This window comes from Dioscorea cayenensis, chromosome 5, assembly GCF_009730915.1.
Source record: "Dioscorea cayenensis subsp. rotundata cultivar TDr96_F1 chromosome 5, TDr96_F1_v2_PseudoChromosome.rev07_lg8_w22 25.fasta, whole genome shotgun sequence".
Classification (NCBI taxonomy): domain Eukaryota; kingdom Viridiplantae; phylum Streptophyta; class Magnoliopsida; order Dioscoreales; family Dioscoreaceae; genus Dioscorea; species Dioscorea cayenensis.
The window spans coordinates 6,042,979-6,067,435 of NC_052475.1; the positions used below are offsets into that span (position 1 = coordinate 6,042,979).

The 24,457-nt window shown below is 38.3% G+C and overlaps 1 pseudogene; it reads right to left on the reverse strand.

The window, feature by feature from the left end:
• Window positions 1-3,138: 3,138 nt before the first annotated feature.
• On the reverse strand, window positions 3,139-22,803 carry LOC120259921 (annotated as a pseudogene).
• Between the last annotated feature and the right edge of the window lie 1,654 nt (window positions 22,804-24,457).

Below are 24,457 nucleotides of genomic sequence, written 5' to 3' on the forward strand. Positions count from 1 at the left end.
AACACGAAAATGCAAGAAAACACCCCCAAATGCTTGGGTTGTCTCCCAAGAAGTGCTTGTTTAACGTCACAAGCCTGACGTACCTCATTCCTTGCCTCATGGGGGTTCTAAGAGTTTGAAGCCACCACCAATTTCCCTTGGAGTGTTGTTATTGAAGTATACTTTCAATCGTTGTCCATTGACCTTAAAAGGTGTTGTTTTCCGGGTAGGTTACCTCAATCGCTCCATGTGGGAAGACTTGAGTAACTGTGTATGGACCTGACCAACGTGATCTTAGTTTTCCTGGAAATAATTTCAACTTAGAGTTGAACAGTAGAACTTGATCTCCTGATGAAATTGTTTAGGGTGCTTGATATGTTTGTCGTGGTACTCTTTTACTTTTTCTTTGCAGAGCTTCGAACTCTCATATGCCGTGGAGAGCCACTCATCAAGTTCATTCAGTTGGAGTTTTCTCTTGCAACCTACAAGAGAAGAATCAAGATTTAGAAACTTAATAGCCCAATAAGCTTTGTGCTCAAGCTCAACAGGTAAGTGGCATGCTTTTCCATAGACTAGCCTATACGGGGTGATCCCAATAGGAGTCTTGTAGCCAATTCTGAAGGCCCAGAGGGCATCATCTAGATGTTCAGCCCAATGTCTTTGGTTTTGAGACACTGTTTTCTCCAAAATTCGCTTTAAGTCCCTGTTGGACACTTCCACTTGCCTGCTAGTTTGTTGATGGTACGGTGTTGCCATTTTATGGTAAACCCTATAGCGCTTCAAGATTTTTGCAAATTGGGCGTTACAGAAATGAGTGCCTCTGTCGCTAATGATTGCACATGGTGCGCCAAATCTGGAAAATAGTTTCTTTAAGAATTTTACTACCACTCTCGCATCATTTGTTTCTAAGGCCTGAGCCTCCACTCATTTAGATACATAGTCGACTGCCATGAGTATGAACTTGTACCCATGGGAGCTCGGGAAGGGTCTCATAAAATCAATTCCCCACACATCAAAAACTTCACAAGCTTGGTTCCAATTCTGGGGCATCTTATCCCAGTGAGAGATGTTTCCTACCCACTGACATCTATCACAAGCTCGAATGAATTTCTGAGTGTCTTTGAATAATGATGGGCAGTAGAAACCTGCATCAAGAATCTTCTTTGTCATTCTATTTGCATCATAATGGCCTCCAGTGGGTCCTAAGTTGCAATGCTTCAAAATATTTAGACCCTCTGCCATAGAAACACATCTTCGAGCAACCTGATCAGAACAAACTCGGAATGAGTATGGATCTTACCATACGTAGTGCTTAAGGTCTGAAAAAAATTTCTTCCTTTGTTGATATGTAAACCATTTTGGGATGACCCCCCCAACCATGTAGTTAACAAAATCGGTACACCATGGTGGCTCCTTTTCTTCCACTACCTGGATTTTATACAAGTGTTCTTCAGGGAATGAGTCATTAATGTCCTTTTCTCCAATAGCTTTAGTGCCAGAGTTCTCCAAATGGGACAAATGATCAGCTACAAGATTCTGTGCTCCCCGCTTGTCCTTGATCTCAAGATCAAATTCTTGAAGCAATAAGACCCACCTTATCAAATGTGGTTTGGCATCTGATTTGCTAAATAAGTACCGCAAAGCCGAATGATCTGTGTACACCACCACTCTGGAAAGAACCAAATATGACCAGAATTTATCAAAGGCAAATACCACTACAAGTAGTTCCTTTTCAGTTGTAGTATAATTCTCTTGGGCCCCCGTTAGAGTCTTACTTGCATAGTAAATAGGGTGGAAATGTTTATCTCTCCACTGACCAAGCACTGCCTCTACTGCAAAATCACTCGCATCACACATCAATTCGAATTGGAAGTCCCAATCTGGAGCTACCATGATGTGTGCTTGAATTAGTTTCTCCGTGAGTGCAATAAAGGATGTCATGCAATTATTATCGAACTCAAATGGAACATCCTTTTCCAACAACCTTGTCAGGGGTCTAGCTATTTTAGAAAAATCTTTGATGAATCTTCTATAGAACCCCGCGTGTCCCAAAACACTTCTTATGGCCTTTATAGAATTTGGAGGTGGTAATTTTTCTATGGTGGAAATCTTTCCCTTGTCCACCTCAATTCCTTATTTTGAGATTTTGTGACCCAAGAATATTCCCTCTTGAACCATGAAATGGCATTTCTCCCAACTTAGCACGAGGTTAGTTTCTTCACATCGAATAAGGACCCGTTCAAGGTTCTTGAGGCACACTTCGAATGAATCACCAAAGACGGAAAAATCATCCATAAACACTTCCATAAAATCTTCCACCATGTCCTCAAAAATAGTCATCATGCATCTCTGAAAGGTGGCTGGGGTGTTACATAGCCCGAAAGGCATGTGGCCATAAGCAAATGTGCCATACGGACAAGTGAGCGTGGTCTTCTCCTGGTCTTCTGGGGCGATGGGAATTTGGAAATAACCAGAGAACCCATCCAAAAAGCAATAGTAGGCATGTCCAACTAATCGCTCCAGCATCTGGTCAATGAATGGTAAGGAAAAATGATCTTTTTGGGTGGCATCGTTCAATTTTCTATAGTCGATGCATACCCTCCACCAGGTAGTTGTTCGAGTTGGGATTAACTCATTTTTGTCATTGGTGATCACAGTCATTCCCCTTTTCTTTGGAACCCCTTGCACTGGGCTTACCCACTCACTGTCTGATATCAGATAGATAATGCCCGCATCGAGAAGTTTGATGATTTTGGCCCTTACCACTTCCTTCATATTTGGATTGAGTCTTCTTTGTGGCAATGCTTTGGGTCTGTGTTCATCCATCATTAGAATTTTTTGAGTGCAAACAGATGGATTTATCACTTTTATGTCAGCTATCTTCCAAGCAATCACTCTCTTGTGCCTCTTTAGCACATCCACCAATCCTTTCTTTTGCTTAATTGTTAGGTTTGAAGAGATGATAACTAGAAGCTGTGTACTCTCTCCAAAAAAGGCATACTCAAGATGCTCAGGGAGTGTTTTCAACTCCAAATTTTGTGCTTCCACAGTTGTTGGCATCAAACCTCTATTTCATAGCCCATCTCCCTGTTCAGACCCTGTTTCTTCTACAGACCCCAAACTCTCATCTGAACTGTTGTTTGTACCATGGACACGCTACTAAAAACATTCAGCATCATTCTCTAGACCTTCTTGTTCTCCATTCATATGCTCCAAGTCAGACTCCTGTACCTTTGCTAACACATAGCCCATTTTGGCACGGTTCCCCAGGGTGGGATTTATGGTAGCAAACTGTTGGCCCTCAGTAGTCAAAACAAACTGTTCAATTGGCAAATTACTTCATCCAATCACTGATGGTGTTCCATTTTCCATAAAGGTTTCAAACTATGTGCCAGCTGCCACATTCACTAGATAAGCTAGAATCCCTTGGTAGCTGAAACATGTATAAATAGTTGCTTGAAGGGTGTGAAAAATGTTGTTGAGTTTGTCAATTAATCCAGCCTTCCAATCTATATATGGAGCCTTCTAACTCAATGTTTGGATTAGCCATGTTGCACTCTCGAGATGGACTACACAGAAAGGATTGGAAAATGAATTGAATTATTAAGGTCAGAAGAAAAGAAAAGAAAAGAAACCATAAAATGGTAGAAAGTTAAGATCAAAGAAAAAGAAAAATAACGATAAAAATGAGTAAATAGTAAAATGGCTAGAGTAATAATCTAAAAGTTTCCTAGAATTCCTTAAAGATCCCAGGCAACGGTGCTAAAAACTTGATTTCTTCCACGCATGTGTACGGGATCGCCAAGTAATACCTCGTGTGAAGACACGAGGATCGTATTCCACGGGGCTAAGGATCTCCTATTACTCCTTCTTGAGATATTATCTAGCCTAAGATCTCAAGTGATGGGGTTTACTCTATTAGATGCAATTAAAACTAAATACAAGATTACCAACAAATTAGAGAGAACAAGCAATGAGCAAGCAAGAAAATCAATGTAATACAAAGGCCTATGGATGTGGATCCACTTGAGGGGTTATCACAAAACATGGATGATGATCAAAAGATGCAAGGGTAAATTGGACCAAGAGATTTCTAGATTAGAACAATCCCAATTTCTCGGCGATTGAACCCTAATCCCATACGAACCTTGATAGGAATTTCTTCCAAATCCACATTCCTACGATTGCATTAAGTACAAGGAAATCTCAAATAGGAGTAAACCTACTCTTCTTCGGCTCAAACCTAACATGGAGGGCTACCAACACCCAATTTCTAGGCATGATGATACAAGTATCCCCTTCTAATCCATTCATGGTCTAATACATGCGAGCAGGTTACATCTACATGCATCACTCATCAAAGAGCTACGGATTTCTCCTTAGTGTAGCACATAGCATGAAAACAATGGATTAAATCTCAAAATAACCCAAGCATGGAATTAACAAGTAATCATCTAAAATACATGATAAAACCCCCTTAAGGTTCACTAACACCCGGTGGCCATGGGGGTCTAGTGTGTCATCATCCCACAACAAACAACACAATCAAGCAAAACACAAAGAAAAAGCATAAATGACACTTCCTAGATGAAATGGTGGAGGAGGAGGTAGAGAATGTGCCAAATGACGCTTCCCCCACCAAAGGAATGCCGAATGACACTTCCTCTAGCCGCAGATCTTCTTCCTTCAAATCGTGGTTGATCTCCCATTTGAATGATGTTGCCTTCTTGCCTTGAGAGCCCTTGACCTTGTCCTTTGATGATCTCCTTGTTTCCTTGCCCTTCTTCTTCTTCCCAAGGTCACTCAAAGCCTCCCAAGTAGCCTCCCAAAATCTATCTAGAAAAGTCCCTTTGTTCTGCCCTAAAAGTCTACTTTTATACCCCCCACGGCATACGGGTCTATAGGGGGTCGTATGGGGGCCATATAACACTCAAAAACCCCTCCATACTAGGAGGTACGGGGGTGGTATGAAATTCTAGGCAGACAGCTTCAAACCATCCCACTGCTTCAGTGCATACGGCCTCCGTACTGGATGGTATGATATTGCTGTTTTCTTCTCTTTTTGCCCAAATAGTATCATCTTGTTCTCCATGGCTTTCTTGTGCCTACAAAGCAAATTGTAGATGATTAAGCACAAAACGGGCATCAAAACTTGCAAAATACATGCAAAGTGTATACGATACATATATGAAAATACCTATATTTAGACACTTATCAAATACTCACATTTCTTATAGTGATATGTATCAATACTATACTGAATTAGTTACTTATTCACTTTTGCATGATGGGTTTAGTATACTTTAAGAAATCTCTCAATTTAAATAGTATTGCATGCTTTTTCAACCTTTGTTTTGAACTTAACAAACCTTAGGGAGATACTATTCCCATGCATCTCTTTTTCCTTGGATTTCTCAACTACTTGAATTCTTTATTTTCACTCTTTATTATTGTTCACACACATCACTATTTTCATTTAGGCTAATTTTTGGATAGGAATTAGTACTTGGAAACTCAATCTTGTCTGTGGATCGATACCCTACCTTTATGCACACTATTACTACTTGATCAGTGTGTTCACTTTTGTCCCTGTCACATTTTATTAGTCCTTAAAAAACTTAATCGTCTAATCGACTAGATAATAGTAGAAAAGCATTAGTTCTCATAAGATCTACATCCTATAAATTTATGAACACTTTATTACTTGAATAACCCGTGCACTTGCAGATCACATATATGCATTAACAAGGATTGCCAAGTACATAATATATATCATGGGCTATTGTAGATTTTGAACTACATTGGCTAAACTCTGCTATAAGAAGGGCATATAATATTGATGAGTCTACAATGTTAACGTATTTTACATCATTTTGTACACTCATTTGGCTTGTGTTAGAATCATATTATGGAATTCGACGCTAAATCTAGTGTGTTTCACATTCTTAGGCTTCAAGTAACAATTACAGATAAGAAAGAACCAAAACAAGTATTCTAGACCTTAAATGAAGAAGTTAAAGCTCTCTCGGCATCATTTGACTAAAGACAAGAAAAACTGGGTGACTTATGGGTAGCGTTACGACCTATCTTACTGTAGTGAGTACTTTCCAGAGAACCATGTGGCATGCTTATCACATAAGGAGGAGCCAGAGCCAAACCAGAGGACCTTACAAGCAAGGCTTACACCCGTAAGGATGCCGATAAAGACCATCCAGAGGAGTTTATGACCACAGCTTATGCCTGTAAAGGCAGTCGCAAGAAGCAGCACAATGAAGTTTGCGGTTCAGTATTTACAGCCATAAGCTGGACAGTAACACAAACAGAAGACCTTACAAACATAACTTACAACCTTAAGTGTTCTTGTAAGACTTGAGACCATCTTCTCTAGCTCCATTACGGCTACATCCTTACGCCAGTAAGTAGCCCATAAGAAGACGGTAATAAATAGATAAGATGAGGATTTTTAGGTCATTCTTTGGATTTCGTTGGGGCTATTCATGGAGGTGAAGTTAAGGAAGAATGGAGATAAATCTCCAAGGCTCAAGGGATGATTCTAAAGGAGATTTGAATCTACATTCAAAGGGAGAGGAGATCATAGCCTATCAATTTCACCTTGACAGTGTGCGTGGAAGCTTTATTGAGGTGTCTCAAGCAAACGTCCTATGGCACAATTAAGAAAGAGGTTTCCATACTCTCTATGTTTCCTCCTGTGTCTTGCATCTGGGATGCTTGCCCTATGTTAATGGAGTGCTAATTTGTTAGACGTTTGGGCATAGTTGAACTCTAGGGTTTATGTTTTGACATTGGTTGTTGGATCTTCATGATTTAATTGTTTTCCTTATTGAAATCCATTCTATATAAATCTAATCACATGTTTGAATTCTTGATTGTTAATGAGACGAAAGCCCTAACCATCATACTTGGTGTGCTTTGTGACGAGAAGAAATTCTCACCTAGCATAGACATGCCGTGATTAGAGGAAATTATGAGTAAGCCTGGGTATAGGGTATTTTGGAGACTCCGACTCCCTCAATTCTCCGGAGTGAGTTAATTATTATCTCTGTGTAATCATGTGGAGTAAATTTTAGGAGAAATGACTACTCTACTTTGTGTTTAGATTAGGGATAATCTCTCTTCACAAGGGAGATTATCTACTAAATAGATCATCATTATCTCATAATGAGGTTTCATAGAGTGTTAATGCCATTGTGATAATGTTTGTATCAACTCTGCACTGATTCAGTTATGCTTCACCCTCGAATGGGAGGTTTGGTATAATTTTGAAAACCTCTCGGTTCAAATAGGCTTGCATACCTAAATAACCTTTATCCTATACTTCATAACCGTAGAAAGATACAATGCCATACATCATTTCTTCCCTTAATTTTTCTCCGACTTTATTTCTGTATTTATTATCTTTATTCTCTTTTGTTCACACACACATCATTTGATCGATTAGGCTAATTTTCAGAATCAAGATTATTACTAGTATTCTCTTTCTTCCCTGTGGATCGATACTCTGCTTTACACACACTATTATTACATGATCGGCACATACACTTGCGTACTTATCAAATATCTTTAGATAAATAACAAGTTATTATAGATGTTTTTCTTTGCTTGTCTATTTCTCCCTTGTTAAGCTAGCTTGGAGTTAATGGGAGGACTCGAGTCAACATTTGAATAAATCTATGCCACTAGCTAGTTATCTGGGTTGGTTTTGCTATACTTATTACTTGAGCCTTGCCTCTAGAACTGGAGGTCTATATGGCTAAGAATTCTCTAGATCTTCCCAGGACATTCTTCTCAGTTATAAGACTTGCAATCGAGATGCTTGCTACTTAATATCATGAAGAACTTGGGTTAACACCTTGATCTTCTTTTTAAGAGCTCAATATTTCTGATTGGGCTTTACCCTTTTTGGAAGTGATGATAAGTTTCAAAGAGAATGATTTTCTTCATGCTTTAGGAAACTATCAAGCTTTAATATGTTCTTCTAATGTGAGGAAAGGTAGAGGTTACACTTGCTCCTTACCATGATAGATATTCATAGAATTTTGTAAGCATCCCCATGGATGGCCCCAACCTTTTGATGTGAAAATCTATCTCTCCTTAGTATCAAGATAAATCCTTGTCATTGAATCCAAATGAAATATGTTGATAATTATTAAAGTGTCTGAAGATTGAAGTTAGACAAGTTAGTAGTCCCTTTCTTGGTAGAAACCCTGATGATCATCCAAACTGAATGAATTTTCTATCAAAAAAGAAGAAAGAAAGTAACATGTCTCCCAAGAATGCTAGGTGCAAGGGCAATTTCTGGATGCCTAAGTTAAACAGCTGCTTAAGATGGAATCAGGAATGTGATTTTTCATCTTTTTATTACTAGGATAGATGTAAGTTTGTTAATAGGTTCTTGGTTTGTTCATACTAGAGTTGATTGATTTCAAAATTTGTTTCCCCTCAAAAGATATTTATCTTCTTATTTGAGTTTATATCCTTTTATTGTTGATAATTGTCTAACTTTCTTACATCATTAGCAGGCAGACAACATGTTTGAATATTTTTCATCACATCAATGCCTTGCTTTATTTATTTTGTCATTTTCTTTCCCATTCATTTCTGTTGCTAAGTTGTAAAATTTTTAATTTCTTATCTATGTAGAAGTGTTTAAATTATATGAACTAAAAGACAAGGAGAAAGCATGTAGAGCCTACACTTAAATTGCATATGCCCTACATGTAATTGAGATGAACTTGGCCAAATGTGCCAATAATTGTTGTGGTGAGCTCTAGTGACCTGTGAAGATACTAGAGAAGAAAGAGGCACAGCAGTAAGAAGAAAGTAAGAGAGGACTCATAATACTAGTTATACATAATATAAAGAGCAAAGATATCACTCTACCAAATGGCTGAGGTATAGTACTAAAAGTATGTTACCTCATACAAACCAAAACCAAAGCATAGTAATCTTAACCTCTTGGAGTATACAACCTGTTAGTGATTTGACCACTCAAATATTGACCCAACTATTAGAACTTCAAAAGAGACACAAAATTCTCAAGTCAACAATTCCAAACTTGGCCTTTATACTCCAAAGTTCTAAAAACTTTTTAAACATGACTTCTTATTCATAACTCCTAGATTTTCTTTGAAGAATTCAAACTTGTAAGCCGAAAGTGACTTCATCAACACATCTACCACTTGCTCATCTATACCACAAAAGTCCATCTGCTACAAGCTCCCTACTATGGTGATAGTGAAGATCTATGTGCTTTGTTCAGTCATGCATAGCGGGATTTTTTGTGATGGAGATAGTTGATTGGTTGTCACAGTAGTTGATAGTTGGTCTTAGCTGATCAACACCCAATTTGGACAAAAGTCACCAAAGCCAAATATCTTGGTATGGAACTACACTCGCCACCATGTACTCGTCATCTGTGCTTGAAAGTCTAGTAGAATCCTAATTCTTTGAATTCCATGCGATCAACCCAGAACTGAGACTATATACCTAGTCAGTAGTCCTCCTCCAGGTATCTATACATGCACCCAAATCGCTATTGACAAAACCAACTAGACCAAACTATGGAAATGATTATACTTAATTCCCAGCTAAATAGTCCCGAAATATAGTTCAGTATATGCTTCATTACTCCCATTTGAGTCTTTGTTGGTGCATTCATGTAACAAGATACCAAGCTAACCACAAATGCTAGGTTTGGTCTGGTGTGTGCTAAATATATGAGACTGCCAATCATGCTTTGAAAGATTCTTTCATCTATTCTCCCGGATCCATCATCCAATTGAGGCTTCTTGTTGATATTTAATGGAGTTGCTACATTCATAGAATTCAACATTCCTCCTTTGTGCAACAATTCCTCAACATATCATTTTTGGCTCACATGGATAAAACCTTCTTGTTGTTGAATATCCAATCCCAAAAAATATTGTAAAGGAGCTAGATTCGTCGTCTCGAACTTATCCATCATGTTATGTCTGAATTCCTCCAACATTCTTGTAGACGACCCCATGTATATGATATCATCCACATAAAGACACAACAGTAACATATCTGAAGTTTCATCTCCTTAGTGATAAACTGTAGGTTCACAACTACTTCTCTAAAATCACAGTGACCCAAAATAATGTCATTCTTATAGTACCACACCCTCTGTGCTTGTCTAAGCCCATAGAGTATTTTGTTCAATTATAGACCTATTCTCCTTCCCCGCACAACAAAACCTTCGGCTATTAAATCTATACCTCTTTTCTCAAATCTCCATTAAGGAAAGCCAATTTCACATCAAGCTGCATCACCAGCCATTTCTTTTGTGTTGTGATAGTGAGGAACACTCTTAAAATCTCCGTCCTTGAGACTAGTGAAAATGCCTCCTTGTAGTGAATTCCTTGTCATTGCGAATACCCCTTAGCTACCATTCAGGCCTTTCATTTGTATAGTGAGCCACTAGCATGCACTTAGACTTATACACCCATTTAACTCCCATAATGTTTTTCCCTTCTGGCCTGGCGATAAGATCCCAGGTCTGGTTTATGTGAATAGATTGGAGCTCTTCCTGCATAGCGACTAATGGGTGCGTTATGGGTGTGCATATTTATGCAAATATATAACCATGCAAGTATGCACTTAATACTACAATTGATCAATTATACCACAAGTGTACGGATCGTCAAGTAATATCTCGTGGATGAACATAGTGGTCGTATTTCCCCAGGAACGGCAAGAGGCTCCTATTACTTCTTTTTCACTTAATTAATAGCCTAATCGTTTATGCTATTTCTTTAATTTAATTGTACAACACTATTAAACAATACAATTGGAGACGTCGTTAAGCACACTTAGTAGGAGTTGGGAGTATATACTATAGGTATCTTGATTATTAACTCTGATAGGCGTTAAGTGTTAGTCGTGTTCTAGGATCGAATCGGGGGATTTCAAAGGCCTACTAGTCCCAATAAACCATGACGACTAGGTCTAAATAACTAGAAACTTAAGATGGAATCTCTTCCACCCTAGCCTCCTATGTTTGACTTAAGTGTGGGAATCCCATGAGAAAAGACCAATAAAACCCTAAGCCTAAGGACTAATCAATCCCTAATCCGGAAGCCTAGCTATGCCTAACCTCTTAGAACATGCATATATCTGTCATGGCATGGGTGTCATCAATATGAGGGTATATCCTCCTCATCCACATCAACAATAATAAGCAATTAAGAAGATGCAATGATTATGATAACTAGAACAATTTATATTAGTCAATCAAGATTCATAAATAATAACCGAGGGACCTAGACATACAATTTCCCTTGAATTAGGTTTTATGGATCATAAAAAGCAAAGCATCAATGCACAAGAGAGCCACAAGACCAAATAAAGAATAAATAACCATTTAATGTATTCCTAGACTAAATCACTCTAATAGTTCTCTGAAGGTTGGGGAATAGAGGATCCCATGATTGTCTGGATGACGTGTGTCACTCACGTCCCTTTGATGATGATCTTTGAAGATGCCTATCATGCGTAATCTTCTCTATTGATGCTCATTGACGTACTCTTGAGAAATCCATTAGAATCCATTGGAATATGGAAGACACACCATCTCCTGCCACTCAGATCTCAAGAAATCTGGCCGTCCTAGCTTCCTCGGTGAAAGATTCTTCCCGAATTTAGAGAAAACTAGGGTATTTATAGTAATTGCCTCCTCCACTCCCTTACCAAGGGAGATGTGATACCCGTTGTGGGTAAGTTGTTGCTTGGGCTCCAAGTCATGTCCTGGCATACTCTTTGGCATTATGTGCCTTGACAACGGCCATGATGGTCTTCACAATGGTCGTTGTGGCTTCTATGTTGCTATCGGTGAGTTCATGCTGCCATAGCTTGATCATGGATGTGGTAAGTATAGACAACGGGCGTGATGAGTTGCCATAAAGGCCGTTGTGAGTCGTGGTGTAGCCTTAATTTAGCTACTTACTTCATTTTGCTTCAAAACATCCTCAAATTCATTTCTTTATTACTAAAACATAAATAAGGGTCATTGTGAACAAAAAAATGCAATTTCATACTCATAAGGTGCTAAACAAGTAAAATTTCATGCTAAATGCATGTAAATGATATAAAAAATATGGTTAGTTTAGCGCTTATTAGCGACCTTCGGGCTTCATATTGAGTAGCTTCTTCAAATGTCAGTGGATTTGCAGCCGTTAGTGCAAATGAGCACGAGTTGTAGATGGTTTCCGATGCTCGATATCTTGCTACAGTTGGGTTAGAATCTGTAGTGTTTCCATTGGACTCGATTGTTGTGCCAATCGGCATCACTTGTGTTTCTTCATTCAATGTGCTTATCACTATTGGAGCTTCGACAAAAACTATTATAGCTTTGCTCACTAGTGTTGAATTTCCAATGCTCTCTTCCCAGTTCCGAGGTTGATTATCAAGAAACTCAACATCTTTGCAGATGATAACTCTTCAAGATGTAGGGTTTAACAATCGGTACAATTTTGTTTCATCACTATATCTGATGAACACCATTCTCTTAGATTTATCATTGAGTTTCCTCCTTTGCTGCAAGTTTGTAAGAAGGAAGGCAATACAACAAAATACCCTCAGATGGGTTACAGTAGGTATTGTACTTGTTAAAGCTTTATATGGTGTTCATCCTTCAATGGCTTAAGTTAGGGAGCGATTGAGCAAGTACAGTGGTGTTGATGTTGCCTCAACCTAGAGAGAATTTAGGACATTCATTTCCTTCATCATACATAGACCCATCTCCAGCACTGTCCTGTTTTTCTATTCCGTGGCACCATTTTGCTCCGATGAGAATGAAACAATGAGCTATCATGCGATGCCATGGTGTTTACAAAATGTTTTAAACTCCAGTGATAGGAACTCTCCCCCACGGTCTGTTTTAAGAGCTTTGATAGGTCTGTCATATTGTTTTTCAACCATGAGCTTGAACTTTTGAAACTATTAAAATGTTTGAGCTTTACTCTAAAGAAATAAAGCCTAGTTATATCTTGTAAATTCATCAGTCAAAAGGAACAAATATTAACACCCTCCACACGTCATTGTTTGCATAAGGCCACACAGGTCTCCATGCAAAAACTCCAATGGTGAGTTTGCGCACTTAGCACCAAAGGTTGGAAAGGAATGTCTTATCTATTTGCCCTTGATGCAACTTTCACACAACCATGAGCTTGAACTTTTGAAACTGTTGAAATGTTTGAGCTTTACTCTAAAGAAAGAAAGCCTAGTTATATCTTGTAAAGTCATCAGTCAAAAGGAACAAATATTAACACCCTCCACACGTCATTGTTTGCATAAGGCCACACAGGTCTCCATGCAAAAACTCTAATGGTGAGTTTGCGCATTTAGCACCAAAGGTTGGAAAGGAATGTCATATCTATTTGCCCTTGATGCAACTTTCACACAACCCTGTAGAATTTATGCTAGGCAAGCCATGCACATACTCACTCTATGAGAGCAATTGCATGCTTTTATAGTTCAGATGCCTATATCTTCTGTGCCACAAAATAGAGAGTTCATGCAGAGTGAGAGCAACATTGGCGATGCTTACATCATTACTTGTTAAGGGAAACAGCCTGTGCTTGGTCATCCCGATTTTGGCAATTGTGAGCCCAGTATTTTGGTCTTCTATGGTGCATGCTTCATCGTTAAAAACAACTTTGTACCCAGTTTAAAGTAGTTTGAGAATGCTAAGTAAGTTTCACACCAGTTTTGGGACATATTGAACTTGGTTTAGTAGCTTAATCTGTCTGATGCTGGATGGTAAAATGAATGTTCCAACATTAGCAACTTCAAGCTCCTTATTATCCCTTAGTCGAACAATTTGTTGAATTGAGAAATCAAAGTCTTGAAACAGCTCTCGGGTGCCTATTATATGATTGGAGCACCCGCTATCCAACATCTATACTGAGTCCTCTTCTATGCCGGTCTCATTACCAGCCATGAACAACATACCTTCTTCGACTTCTTCAACTATATTAGCTGCTTCTTTATACAAGCACAAGGCTTTTACATGCCCATATTTCTTGCAATGATGGCACTAAACATATCCTCTACCAACTTGAGAGCCTCTGGCCTCGTCGTACCGACCTCATCCACAACCTCTAAACCTTCTTGGGAACGCACCTCCACGACGACCATTCCTTTTTGCCATGAGAACTAGGCCTAAGCATGGTCACCAATAGTTGCTCTGGCCTCAAAGGCTTTTTCTTCAGTAGTATTATCTTCATATATATTAAGACGAGCTTCATAAGCACGTAGAGATCGTCCTAGTTATTCCAGAGTGAATGTGGTGAGGTCTTGTGCTTCAATGATCGAGGAGATGACATGATGAAACCTAAGAATCAGGCTTCGCAATACCCTTCCAACAACCGTCTGATCTGTTATTGTATCTCCAAATGTGTGGATCTGATAAACTAGGGACAAGATCCAGTTTATATAGTCTTGAGTAGTCTCTGTGTTCTTCATCTCGGTGATTTCAAACTCCTGTCACAGTGTATGGAACTTGACTGCAACTATTTTGGAGCTACCTTGGTGCTTCATCTTCAACAAGTCTCATGTCCTTTGTCGTTTAAGCTTCAAACAACTTTGTGATGGTCTTCTCATGCATCGAGGGCCTGCTGAATGAAATTCAAGGCCCTTGCATCTTTCTCCAAGAGCGCGCTCATCTGAGTTTCATCCATAGATGTGTTGATACCACTCTCCACCAAGTCCTAGAGTGTCTAGGACCTAAGAAGAGTCTTCATGTGTAGGCTCCAAACACCATGCAGATAAACCTTAAACAATGGAACACTTGCTTGACTTGTCCTGGCCAAAGAACTGCTCCCTTCCATAGCTCTAATAACATTGTTGTGTTGAGTTCCAGTGACCTATGAAGAGACTAGAGAAGAAAAAGGCACAACGACAAGAAGAAAGCAAGAGAGGAGAAGGGATATAGTCTTAATTTTAGATAACCTTCTTAGATCTCATAATGCTAGTGATACCTAGTATAAAGAGCAAAGAAAACACTCTTACCGATAGCTAAGGTACATTACTAAAAGTATGTTACCTCGTACAAACCAAAAACAAAGCATAATAACCTTAACCTCTTGGAGTATACCACCCATCAGTCACTTGACTACTCAAGCATTAACCAAATGGTCAGAACTTCAAAGGGTACACAAAATCTCAAGTCAACAATTTAAAATTTCGCCTTTATACTCTAGAGTTTTTTGAACACCTTTTCAACAATAATAATAGCTTTCATCGAAAGACAACTTTGCCAACCCACATAAACCACTTATTCATTCTTGCAGAAATTTCATTAAATTAAAATGAAAAGAAAAACAATGTTCCCTTCTTTGCCAAAACCAATAATTTTCTCCATGAAACTAACTATTCATGCTAATGGTTTTCCTTGTGCTAGTGACCAGCCTAAACAATTGAGAATCAGGATCACACTTAGGGCTCCTATCCAGGCATAAACATCGATTTGTGACAAGAGTTCGACCATCAGATCCAACATCCAAGCACAAAGTATTGTTACCAGAAGTCACCAGCTGGGAAGAAAGCTGCATCATTGAAGAAATCATGCTCCATTTTGAAGTAGGTCCTCCACAATGATCCCAAGTTTTGCTGCTTGTCCATCCCCATAAGCTTCAATGCACAAAGTTAATGATCCTTTCTGCCAACTCTTTTTCATTGTAAACCCATGCTTCAATTTCATTGCAAGGTCCCAACATCACTTGATTTCCATCATTGGCTCTTAACATACTTTCCTATCAATGGGTGGTATTTCATTTTGTACCGTGTAGCCTCCTCAATTCTAGGTCCTGCACAAAATCATAAAATAAATCACTATTTTATAATTAAGAAAATAGTGTGTATGTATGTATGTATACCTCTCAATGGAGATTGATGTGATGAAAGTACTATCAAGAAGGTTTGATTCCTAACACTTACCTAATCATAGGATAAAACTGAGTAAGTCTTATCAGTGCTAACTTGGCCTTGCCTTGTGTAGTAGCTTCCTTCCAATGTCCATAGAGCCCAGTCCATATCAAGTTTGGCGAGGACTGATAAAACACAAGGCAAATATCATTTATCCTCAATGTTCACTCCCCACTGATCAATACCAAACTCACTCATAAATAAGGGAAAGCATTGGCCTAGTAGGAAACTGGCTTTTCGCATTACATTTCCTGCTATACATCTACATACTTGTTTTGGGTTGCCAGATTTCCATTCTCCACGATTACTGAAGCTATACCAATAAACCTATAATGCATGCTTTCCTTTAAAGCTTAGATTCACTGTCTGGTTAATTAGAAATGTCATGTTAGTGTCAAAGTTTGATCCAGACATTATAACAATAACATTCTTGTTTGCTTCATGCACTGCCTCTCCGCCTCTCTGCATGTATCTTCAAACGGCCCAATCAATGGAGTTTTGACTTTATTGACATGAGAGTAATTAGAACATAGAAGACATACATGAACCAGTCGATAGGGTTTTCTCTAGGACCACTGAGCTCATTCCTTAAGCTCATGGCAATGACATTAGTGACACCGTTGAACATTGTTGCCATCTTTGTCAACAATTTAATCCATTCATCATGGTTGAAATACAAATCTCCAAAGAAGCCATTACCATCTTCTCTTCCACAACACCATTCTGGCTTGCTTATATGGTTGTCTAATATTACCATTACATTGTTCCTTGGTAAACTATCAACCACAGCCTGTAAAAGAGAAACAACATCATGGCTTTTAGAGAATGAAAATAATATTGAAATGTTAGTAAATATTTAACCTTGAATGCATATGTTGGGATGTGATTGAACGCATGGCACACCAGCTAAAGTGGCAGCAAGGGGTAATGCGCAGTGTCGAGGTTGGCATGGAGGCATGGGGTCTCACAAGGTGCTATTCACGTACACGAGTGGTGCTGCGAGCTGTGTAAGCTCAGTCAGTCAACTAAGCAATTTTGTATTGGGCTGCATTAATTGCATTCGCTGTAATGTAGAAAGATTACCATGTGTTACGTGGTAATTTGAAAATATTACTACGTTTGACATTGCACCGGTGGTAATGTGGATGGTAATATCACATTACCAACTTATAAATATTACCAAGAAAGTGGTAATCATATTACCACCAAATTTGGTGTCTATCTTGGATTACCATGGTATCTTATAACTTTTTATATTTTAACAAATTGATTACCATGACAACCAAACACAGAAATGAACTATTCCTGGTAGTAAGAGTTCCCAACCAAACATGGTTATATTAAATTACCGTAATATTCCCAACCATATAACATGCCCACTCATATGACTATAGTAATCTCGTTACGTGGTAATATGTTATTACCACGAACCAAACGGCCCCTAAGGGTTAGTGCCCAAAAAATGGGCATGGTTCCTAAGTTTAAGTATGGCCAATAGAAGCATGGGAGGATGTATGGGCCAATAGGAGATGTGTTTTGTGCTGTTTACTTTATCTAGTTTAGTTTATATATATTTTGTAAAAGAACAGTTGCTCATTGGTGGAATGAATAACTAAGTCTTTTATTCAACCCGTGTGTCTCTACCAATCGGATGCTCTCTTGGTTTCTCTATTAGCTTTCTCTCCCCTGACATTTTATCAAACACTTCCATCTAATCCTGAACACCAGAGTTTTACACCAACAACATCAATGAGTAGGAGGCAAATTATCTATGGGATATGAACACTAAAGGCTGCCAATGATTCATTAAGACCATTGTGAGGAAGAGACTCCTGATAGTGATGTTGTTACTTGTCTCATTTGTGAGCATGTAAATGGCATAGGTGAGCCAAACACAGTTGAATCCTAAAGAGCTAATCTTCTTAGTGATTGCATCAACAGATTGTTTGTTGAGTCCTTCTATCACCATAGTATCAACATGGCCTTGCCAGTTGATGCAAGCCAGCTTCACCCTTCAACCAGCCTCATTGATGATCCATCGGCCATCAGTAGAAAGTGGCAAGGCGCTCAATTGGTGATTACAGATATGAAAGGTAGGGGAGAGGAAGATGAGAGGGAGGAGGAGAATATTGAAGAATTTCATTTTTCTAGTCTTTGAGATAAAGACCAGAAAAACCAGGACAAGGAGTTGTATGAAGTGATATTTGCATATTTATGACATACTTATAACATATTTATATAAAAATCTAAATATAGATTTGTCGTCTGGAAAAGGGATAGAATTTCTTTACTGAAACTGAATATTTTTTCCATTCTAAACTTGAAATCAAAACTGATTGATGCTGAGTTCTTGTCTTAGCAAACATACTTCTTCAAAACAACTTAAATTAATTCCACTAAAAGAACTACTTTCATGCGTTTGGTTGATCATGTAATTTTGAACATCTATTGTATGATTTAAGAATAATTTTAAAATCGAAGCCTCCAAATGTGCCCCAGCTAACGCTGCCAAGGTTTTCATATATTTAGGCTTTAATTAACATTGTTCATAAAAAGAAACCAATTTCCTACAAATGATTTATTGCATGGAGAACAACTTAATTTGCACCAAAATATTAAGTTATGATACTCAAAGAGTGAATATTGGAGATAGGTTGGTGGTTGTTTGACTTCAGTAGATATTCAATAGAATGTTCACACCTAAAAATTATCAATCAAAGTTTGAGCAATTTAAAAATGTATGCTTCAAAAAGGAGTTCTTTATGATCTCAATTTACTTGAGTCTGCAGTTCTATGTATCATAATTTTAACTTCAAAGTAAACTTTTGTGGTTGCTTTCCATCTTACAACAAGCATGGACAGACGTACGTCAGAACCCCAGAGTGTTCGTAAATATACCTTAAAAAATTTGCACATTACGTTAATAAACCACAAACACACATACAAAAGTGAATATTTATGCATACACCCAATACAAGTATAAAAGTGTATATTTGTAACTAGGGTAATATTCTTGATTGAGCACTAATCTATGGTCATATTTCAATTTGAGCACTAACATTCAAAACATATCAAAGTGAGCACTAACATTTAATTTGGTTACAACGGTGAGGCTATTGGGGTTTTCCGGAAAGAATGCAGTGATGTGGGCATCGGAGAGCAAGTGCACGGAGTTCTCGAAGTAATAAATCCCAGGTGAGTGGGGTATCGTATCCACAGGGAAAAGGGAATAAAAATACTTAATTTGCTTCTTAACTATATGAAAGATGAATAGTGATATGTGTGACAAGATTCAATTCTCAAAAGTAAAACAACCCGAAAGAGAGCAAAAGTAAAGAAGAAGGCAAGGCAATCGATAAAGATGCGGTACCCTGGTATTGATCCGCCTAGGAAAATTGTTTCAAGTGCAAGAACTCTCTATTATGCTTCCTAACTAATGCAATGGTGAGTCAGAGACATCCTTTAATGCATTGCCCCGAATCTAGGGTTAACCAAACCTAATCCTCTACATGTCCCGGAGGAGAGGTTGAACAACCTCTCAACCTCGCACTAGTAAGAAGGATTGCATTAAGCTCTGGGGATTCCAAGTGATAAATCTCTTCCTAATTGTAGACCTAACCCTTGGTCCAGAAGAAAGGTCCCTAACTACAATTAAGACCTAGATGCTAAAATCACCTCAACTCTTCACTCCGTTGCACTCGCAACTAAGCCCCAGCAGAGAGTCATCACTTAGCTCATTCACTCTATTATGGCCGCAAAGAACTCAAGGAATATAGGTAGAATCTATCACACTGGAGGGGAAAGGGGATGCTCCTCTATCTTTCTACTCACCCTCTCAACCCTCTCCAATCAAGCTTTGTCTAATTCTCGTGGTGTGTCACTCACTCACAAGGGTTACCACATGAACTCTCAACCCTAGTGTCACTCTAAGGGAGTATTCAAACAATCAAGCATTCAAGATTGGAACTCACAATAACATCAATTAATTGAAAGCATGATAAAAAGATTCAATGAAACTAATACATCCTAGGGTTCACAAATACCCAAGTACCCACTAGGGGTTTAGCTCTCCATGGAGCACAATACAAACGATAATGAAATCAAATGTAAAAGAAAACAATCCATAGGAAAACCCCCTCAATAGTCGTGGCGATAGTCTTGTGGAGAGTCCTCTACTCGTCGCAAGATCCTCTTGTCTGGTATAAGATACGCCTTACCGAATCAATCCGATGGAGCCTCCCTTACCAACCTTCTTCCAAAGAGATGACAATGTTGGAGCAGTGAAACCTCTCCAAATCCCTATCTAATACGTCTCAAAACCTTAGCCGCAGCCCTCTCTCAAGTTGGGGAAAAGATGGAGAAAAAAATGTTGAAATCGGGGCTGAAATCGGCCTTAAATAGGGTTGGAATTGGGATTCCACATGCCCCTGTGGATATTCCACACAGGCCTGTGGAATTAACGTACAGGCGTGTGGAATTTCCACACGCCCGTGTGGCTCCTCTGTTTTGCTCCTTCTTCGGCCGGCTGTGAACAGTATCTACTACAGTGATTTGCTACAGTGCCGGCCTGAAATACTCCCGAATCCATGCTTTCATCGAGGTAACGTAAACAAGCACACGTTCACGTCGTAGATCATCTTGGTTCTTCAATAAACGGTCACATTATATGCACAAGCTAGAATACTAGGATGTAACTGTCTTCCTGCCCCTCCGAATCATTGCCTTAGCTCGAATACAAGGAGGTTGGCACACATTCTAGCATCTAAACCTAACTCATGTCTCCGCGTTTGAGCCTTCTCAAGATCTCCTCCAAATAATGCGTAAAACAATCTTCAATGGCTTCTTTCACAAATAATCGGCCTCACAACCCAACCTGCATAAAAGTACATAAATACACACGTATTAGCGCTAAAACTTGACAAAAGTAATGCTCATCATAAGGAAAGAACGCTTCGCAATCTTATCACACAAGCACTTATCAGACTCCACACCATCTCCACTATTTCTCCACATGGCAACTTCTCCTCTATATCAATTGCCACATCAGTATCTTCACTTTATAATCATCATCTTCTTTCCTTTTTCTCCTCCACAACCATTAACCTAAGAAATTCTAGGAAGTCGGTAACATTCAAAGATGACTCATTCGGAGTCCGACCAGCCGGAGGTCGCCTATAGTGGGCAGATGGTGGGGCCTCCACACCGAAAGGTGCTAGAGTTTCCACATGTTTGTGCGAAGCTTGACATTGCTACACAACTGATTCTTGGGGAAATAGGGTAGCTCATATGTGCCTATCTTTCATGTATTGCAGAATTTAAGAAAAGCACTAGCATGTCCTTCCAAGTGTTTATGTAATGCTTTTGTTTATCTCTTAAATTTCTTTTCTTGATTCCAATCGAATAATCAAGTTATCTGAATTTTAACTATATTTGTATCTTACACACCATTCTGTTGGAATACATGCAAAAATACATAAATGATACATGTGAAAATTACCAAAAAGGGACAAAAGAAAGTGGAGTGTAAGGAATAAATTCACTTGTTATAGATATATCAGTTGAATTATACATAAATAAATACACAAATATGTGGGAAGTAACTAACTATGATGCGGAAATATAGTATACAATGCACACCAACGTTGCAAAAAAATATACAATATGTTTGTTCCAGTGCACACCACATTTCAAAAAAATACTTTGATGTAGAAATACTAGTATATAGTATACAGTGCACACCACATTTCAAAAAGAGTTCCATAAAGGAACACAATTCATCAAGAAAGAATAAAAGAGAAATAAATAAAAAAAAAACTCACAATTCATCAAGAAAAATACAGTTGCATTCATTTTGTTTGTTACTTGGTTTCACATTTTAAGAGATGTACATATTTTTTCAAAACCCACAACATCTTTAGTTTCTTTATGTGCACCACATAAAAAGAGAAGAGCTAATCAAAAGTTCTCCACACGTATAGATGTACCAGAGCCTCCAATTAATTTCCATATGTTTTTTTTCTTCTCCAAAACTCCTTTCTCCTTTGCCTCCAATGATTTATCCTTCATTTGTGGCCTCAACACAGGGCTTCTGGTTGTTGTTGTTGTGCCATGCAGTTGTTGTTATTGTTGTTGTTGTTCTTTTCCCACTCCAACTGACAGGTGATTTTTCCTTCCTCTTGCCACATTTTGTCCTCTGTTTTTATTTTTTTGCATTGAGCTATGCACTCTTGTTGAGAGATGTCTGTAACATGCAATGATGGAGACATTATCTACAAATTGGAATTGATTGATTCCTATGAAAGTTGGTGCTAAATACATTAATAACAGAATAATGAATATTATTAAATATAATTGATCTCACCTGTGATAAATTGGGCAAATCTTGTTGAGATGTGTGACGCAGACCCTGTTGAGATGTGTTAAGCTCCTGCATAATATTTACTAGATAACTCATATTTTGCATATGAATAAATGTATTGATGCTGGCTAACAAATTTATTCGTACATGTGGTTGAGGTTGTTCAGGTGCCTCATGTCCTTCATTACCCTGGCATCCACCCAGTAGATCAACCTTGCATTATGGGACAAAGATCTAATTTAGCATGCATGATGGAAAAACACAGGTGATATCAATGATTATTAGATGTTCATCTCCCAGTAATCCTCCTCTAAGACTTGAGGGTCAATTGTGTCAAGTGGGTCATTTTTAGTAACATGTGGAAATGAGAATCATTGAGTCAAGATTGTTCCAACATTATTTTCTTTCAAACCTGTAGATTAAGACACTCACCTCATTCTTGTTGGATGCTCCACAAGGCTGAGTTGTACATGCTGCCCTTTTACTCCTCTTAGTACCATGATGTAATATCATACTTGAGTATTAAAACTTACAAAATAAAAGTCAGAGGTGCTAAGATTAAATAATAATGCATACATGAGAGGCATGAAACCTCTTGTTGTGGCATGTAGCACCACATATGCTACAAGTAATCTTGAGTCCCTTTATAGTGACTTTTCCTTTGTTTAATCCAACATCTTCACCTGTCTTTCTTCTCTTAAGCACTGGTCTCTTCCCCCTAAGTTTGTGGATGGGTTCAGGTGGATTCATATGGTATTGGTTATTCCTTGGCTAGTGTTCCCTACCTTTTGTGGGGTACAATATGTGGTTGTATGCCTCTACAAAAATGGTGACCCTATAGCACTCATCCACATCATTCTCAAGTCTATCCTCGTTATAAAAATTTCTGAAATTGCATAACAACATGGCAACCCAATAACCTTCCATTTTCTGCATGTGGAAGTTTTCTAAATGTTGTCAACTATAAATTGGCCATCGGGACCTGTGACCTGGTATTGACTACTCCCTTATTATGTTGTTCTTTATAACCAACTCTATATCTTTGCTTTCTCCTACTTTTTTATGATTTTTGGACAGTACGGTGTTTCGTATTTTGAAATTGCATCCCTTTTTTCTGAATCTTGTTCATCAATCTTGTCCTAATGGCTTCATTCAAAGTGATCATCCCTTTGGTTCTAGCTTCTAGGATCACTGCTATTGAAACATTCACATAAATTGTTTAAGAGCATGTCTCACTCAAACTAAGGTTTGAAGTGTAACCTTATCCAATGGTGAAGGTCTATCTTTTTTGGGTATCATAGGCTTGTGGAGACATGATTTTAAGGATTCTTAATTCCTTATTGAATGCAGGGATGTAAGAAGCCCTAGCACACTTCCACATTTGATCTTTAAGTATCTTTCCCCCGAAATTTTTTCTAAAGTTGGTGTGTATGTGTCTAACACAAAATTTGTGCTCACTATAGAGGAGCAACTCTTCTATGTCAGGAATTATACCCTATGAGACAATGTTAGGGTTATACAACATACGAAGAAGAAAACAAAACCAAAATAGAAGGTAGACATGAGCATTCAATTAGCAATGCACTAGCACTTGAATCATTACACATGATATAAGTGGTACTTACCTTTTTCCTATCATACATAAAAGCCCAATTGGGGCTATTATTGACCCCTAAATCTCCTGCCAAGAGCTCCAAGAACTAGCTCCAATTCTCACAGTTCTCTCTGTCCACCCTGACCCATGCTATGGGATAGATGCAATCATTTGCATCTATTCTCACATCCGAGAGACGTTGCCCTCCAAACATTCCCTTGAGGAAGCAACCATCCAAGGAAATAATCTGCCTACAACCAGTAAGAAAGCCTGCCTTCAATGGAGACAAACATACATATATATACCTAGGAATGTGCCTTCATTACACTTAAACTTCATAGTTGATCTTGGGTATGTTCTCAGAGCTCAAGTCTGTACTCATATAGGTTTCTTATTTGATCATTCTCATCACCATATAGTAGAATATATTTGACAAAACACATGAAAAAAATTAACAAAATACTTTTAAAAAAATGGGGCAATTAAAGGAATACCAGTCATAAGATGTATGTAGGATGCTAAGATTAAAAAGTTTATCTTCTTGCAATATTCCTTGCACT